This window comes from Egretta garzetta, unplaced genomic scaffold (assembly GCF_000687185.1).
Source record: "Egretta garzetta isolate BGI_Z169 unplaced genomic scaffold, ASM68718v1 scaffold354, whole genome shotgun sequence".
Classification (NCBI taxonomy): domain Eukaryota; kingdom Metazoa; phylum Chordata; class Aves; order Pelecaniformes; family Ardeidae; genus Egretta; species Egretta garzetta.
The window spans coordinates 3,488,175-3,493,986 of record NW_009259593.1 but is presented as its reverse complement, the minus strand read 5'-3'; positions in this window follow the sequence as shown (position 1 = coordinate 3,493,986).

Genomic DNA, 5,812 nt, shown 5'->3' with positions numbered 1-5,812 from the left:
CCGGGGCCGCGGCGGGGGCCGCTGCCACCGGCCTCTTGCGAGGACAGGGCTGGTGGCGGCGGCTCCACCGATACCTCTGTCGGCCTCGCTTAAATTGCCGCTCGCGCGGAGACCCACCAGCAATGCACAGTCACTCGTGATGGCCCAGTGCGGCTGAGCTGGTGGTTTTATGCAAAGTCCCAAAATAATTGGTGTCCACCTTGCAGCTCCAGGGCTTAGGTGGCCGTACCCAGTGCCAAGCCTGGCGGCACCGTGTGCTCCAAGAAATGGTACAGTCTCCCAAAAGGTGTTTTGTTTCAGCACCGTTTTCAAATCATAAACAGCTGTAGTTAAAAAAAAACAAACAACCCAACATAACAACCCCTACATCTTGAGTCTAAAATGGCAAATCAATGCAAATGTTTCCATGTGTAAACTGCAGAGACCTGGCAAAAAGGCGTGGCGATTTCAGTCAGCGGGAATGTGGAGTTGAAAGTGTGTGCTCCGTGTCGGGCAACCGTAGAAGCTGCATACCAGAAATGTTACATGCTGTGTATTTATGAGATATTTCGTATAAACCGAAAAGTCGGGGGAATAATGAGTTTTGGAAGTGTCTCATGGCTAGGTGATGGCAAGTAAAATCTCATGTTCATTGCCAGAAAGGGGCTTGAAGTGTATTGATGTGGATGGGTCTACAGCGGGATTTGGGAGTGACCTGATAAAACTGTACAACTTTTTGCAAGTTCACTTCCTCCCTCAGCTGGGAGTTTTGTCGATGACTGTATATTGTTTAATAGGGGTAGGAGGTGTGTTTGAAATATTGGCAAATCAGGTATTCAAGAGATGGATTTAGATATCCTTTCAATAGGTATTATTTCATCTCTAATTTTACTTTGTTACTTAAACTATGAATCTCTGTTTAATTGTGTTAAGTTTTAAGACACTTCAAGCCTTATGCCTACAGTCTGGCTTGGTAAGATAACTTTGGTAAAATTTTGGTAAGACTTTTTTTAAAAGAAATTGCTGAGGGGAAAATGCAAGGATACAACCTATCTTCTTACACCTACTAAAATACATTTAATTTAAATAAAAAAGTTGAAGCTGTATAGTATTCACAATGCCAAATGTAGTAGTAGTAATAATAATAACGGCTTGTTGCAGCTTTTTCTGCCATATTAAATGGAGCCTTTTCATAGAAATGTGATTATTTTTCATGGATCCTGTTCCTTTGAAAGCTCAGTTTCCACTTCTTTATTTGTCATACTTTAATTAACCAGGTACCTGAATTGAATCACTCTTGTAGATACAGAACTCTCACCCTCCTTTTTCCAATCAAAATATACTAGGATCTGATATGTCTGGATTAAAAATTCTGGATGGATAATGAGTAATGGTCTCCATAGGCTGTTATTTTTCTCTGTTGTAATTAAAGCTGGACTAAGTTAAAAAATTCATTCCCTGTGTAAGTATGATTATACAACAAAAACAGATTTAGATTTTACACTTTTACATTAATTTGAAAGGCTTCTGAATTCACAAAGTTCTTTTTGTATTTTTCATTTTCATTGCTTTCAGGTTGAAGGAGACGTGAAACAAAATGAAATTTGGATAAGGCAACTATCCCTGAGTGGTAGAGATGAGGCACTCGTAGTGAGCATAATATGTTCGGAATGTTGATGTTTTTGTAAAAGTTTATACAAAATTGCTTTGTAATTACTGTAAATATGTACAGAATGTCAGTGGCATAAGTTTTATAGTAAACATTATAAGCTTAATTTAAAGGAGTAATACATAGTCTAGAAACACCAGGTAAATTTAGAGCTCCATCAGCAAAGATGCTATCTTGAAGTAAATACATGCAAAGTATACACACTTTGTTCTGTGTGCTTTTAAAATAAGAGAAATCTACATGTAGTAACTTGCCTGTAAGGTGTCTGTTTATTCTTTGTAGCCTCAGCCTCAAACTCTTTTCAGTCATCAAGATTAACGATGAGGCTTATTTTCATTAATGACTTGTACAGCAATGAGTTACATCGTTGTCAATAAAAAATTCAATTTAGCCTGTGAGTTTTCTACACTTTTGTGCCTGGCTGTTCCAAAACCATTCCAAAAGCTTTATAATTTTCACATTATTATAACGTATTATATAAATGGGGTCCCTGAACCTCCTGAGTGCAGATTAAATAAACTGCTTCATAGCTCTATGTACAACAGAAGTGAATCTTGCATGGAGCACTGGTTGGAGTGGTGGCCTTGGCTTGTACGCCTCTTGCTGGGCACGCAGTGCCCAAGAGTGCTGTGTGAGCACGTGAAGAAATAGGGTTTTTCTTTTCTGTTTTGCTTAAGTTTTAGGTCTGGGCAGCCTGGAGGTGGCCTTTATCTATCGTGAGGTAGATCCACCATAACAAAGTGAAATTTGCGGTAAAATTGCAACACTGTTGGCTACTAGGAATTTTTCTGTCACCTTTATAGACTAACTGTAACACATGAGCCTGGACTTGTTTTTCTTATTCTTTTTGGATGACAGAGTCTGTTTCATATTGTCTCTATCTGCATGCTAGGTTTATCTGCCCATAGCTCTTCTGTTTCTGGAAAAAAAAAGTGCAGAGTACATAAAGTACAGTTGATTATCACATGAAAAATAAAGTTTGGGGAGTTTATCAGTTAGAAGATGGTGGAAGAATTTACATATATTTACATAGGTGCATATGTATTGGATGCTTTGATTTACCAGGCTGGCATCTCGGGAGTCTGTACTGTGAAACGGAGCCTCATGCAGGGGACATTTTGATTCTCTAAATAAAGAAGTTTGCAAACCTGGTGTATTATGTAGGAAAATACAGAGAGTAACAGAAGAGTGGTAGGAACACTGTATAGGAAAACAATGATACCCTGCTATTTGCTTATGAAATAGGACTATGTTATATTTTGAGAGAAAATATTGCAGGTGGATTAAGAATTACTAGAGGTACTGAAAAATTATATGGGAAAGAATGAACGTTGCCTTGCTTCATTTAGAGAGACAAGACAACAGAACATGATATATATGTAAGGATGATAACTAGTATAAAGAAAGTAAATTACACTTTAAATATGCTTTTGCTACCATTAGACTAATTAGATATTCAGTGACATTGAATGGTTGCATTTTCAAAATGGGTAAGGTAAGTTTTAGAATTTTTTTTTTTATGTATGTGTAATTAGCCTCTGGAACTTGTTGCTACAAGATACCATAGAAAAAAAAACTTTGTAAGAACTTAAAAAAATAATTAAATTTGCATATATATATAACGGACATGTACAGCTGTTCCAGATAGAATTAGAGATGTGTTACCACTATGAAATGCTGATGTTTTTAGTATTGAGGCAAACATTGCTAGGAGTTACAAAGAATGTTGCCCTGTGAAAGGAGTATGTGATGTTTTCAGCTATGAGGTTTAGATTGCAAAGTTCTTTGAGGTGATTGTGTTTACCTGCTGTTAGAACCCGAATGTCGTATACAATCCTTTTGTATAGTTAGAGTTAGTTATCTTTTTTGTTACCGCCTCAGAGATCTGTGTGCTTTGGCATTGAAGCATTAAAACTGAGCAGAATTTATATTACTTAGATGGTTTGTTTTGCATTACACAGCTTTTTCTGCTACAGAATTAGGAAAGTTCTGTATTTAGTGATATTTCAGCTGCAACAATGACATCTAGGGGCTGATTTATATTAATTTAATTTAGATACATATCTCCTGTTTTTTGAGAAGATGGTTCCTAATATGTTTACTAAATCGAAATTATTAGTATTTGCTTAAAAGCTGTAAATCTATGTCATATATTCAGAGAATAGCCATGACATTTTTAACTTATTTTTTGTTTTGTTTTTCTGTGATCTGTCTCTTAATTATTTTAGTGCTGCTAACACTGCAAATCAGTGAATCTCTCTCATTCCTTTAGACCTTGTATTTTTTCATGACATGTTACAAATGATGAGGTTTTTTTCACTCTGTACTTTCTGTATACTTTCCTGTGAATTAACGGGAAATCTCTTTGACTCTGACATCTCTTATATGATTTAGTCTGTTTCCTAATCTCTCATCTACTTTATTTTGTACAGGAAATGAGACCAAAAATCCCTATATTCAGTCCCCTGCTTCCCCCAGCTTTATGGGTGTGTAGATACAGGCTTGACTCCAGATTTAAGCCCTGTGATTCAGGGCCACCTCTAAGCTATACGTAAATCCATTTTTATGTGTGCAAGTAAGTGTATACGTAAAATGCATAATTGCAATTTAGAGATGATTTAACAGCATCTGTCCTATTATTTGCAAACTTACTTTCTTCCCCTTGAATCTTAGTTATTTGACCATAAGTCACTTATTTGGAATTGCTTTTTACAGAAAAAAAAATTCTGTATTTCTTTCTTGTCGGCTTCTTTACTTGTATTTACAACTTTTTCTCAGCAATAAGAGAATATTTTTTTTTTCAAAATTCCCCTCATGCCATTCTGTAGCATATATTATACTATCCTTAGCATACAGACTTTTAATTGGTATTGAGAAGTAGAGACCTGAATAAGAACTCTTGGGTGTAAGAAATAGGGAAAGGCTCATCTTTTTCCTTAAATATTTCCTTAAAATTTTGAAGTCATGTTTGTGGTTTTGTGAGAGTGTTACTGACTTGAGCAGAGAATTTTGAGTCATAGAATTTATACAGCTGGAGAAAAGAGAGAACCAAATAGAACTGAAAAAAGCAAAACTCAACCCTAAATGTTAGGTGCTCTAAAACATAAAACTGACACCAATATTTTCATAGAACCTGCCAGGCAGTTGTTAGGAGGCACTCAATTTAAGAGAGTGTGAAAAATCACTTGACATGAGATTGCTGCTGATATACTAAGAGTAGAAGCTAAGGAAAGCTAACTTCTGTCATGGCTTAGCCCGGCAGGCAGTGAACCACCACCCAGCCGTTCGCTCGCTTCCCTGCAGTGGGGTGGGGAAGAGAATCAGGAAAAAGGTAGAACTCATGGGTTGAGATAAAGACAATTCATTAGGACATAAAAAGAAGGGGAAATAATAATAATGATAGAGGAGCATACAAAACAAGTGATGCACAATGCTCACCACCTGCTGACTGATGCCCAGCCAGTTCCCAAGCAGTGGTGGCACAACAACTTCACTCCAGCCAACTCCCCCCAGTTTTTTCTTCAGCATGATGTCATATGGTATGGAATACCCCTTTGGCCAGTTTGGGTCAGCTGTCCCAGCTGTGTCCCCTCTCAGCTTCTTATGCACCCCCAGCCTCCTCGCTGGTGAGGCAGTATAAGAAGCTAAATCCAAAACAGCACTATACCAGCTACTAGGAAGAAAATTAATTCAATCCTAGCCAAAACCAGGACACCTTTGTAGCTTTTCTGGTATATGAGAGAAAGAAACTACAACCAGGTGAGCTGAAAATAGTGAGACGTTATGGAAAGCTACACCTTGGCTCAGATCAAGATACTGAAATGTTCTCTACAATAAGTAAAGGTGTTTTTCTGATACAACTGTACCAACAGGACCTTTTTCATATAGAAGTTATACTGGCACAGCAATTCTCACACCTGCTGCATCTGCTGGTTTCATTTGTGAAGTAAGTGAAAGCTTATTTCTGTCAATGATATTGGCAAAACATAATTATAACTGCATTCTATATTAAACCTTGCATTAAAATGGCACCAAAAATCACATCCCTAACTACTATTAGTATTTTAGTAGATGATTTTTACAGGCTTGGTCAAAGTATCATAATGGGCGTATTTGTCTCTCATTGGATGGTCTGCAGTGAGTATAAAGCAGAAGAAGATAAAT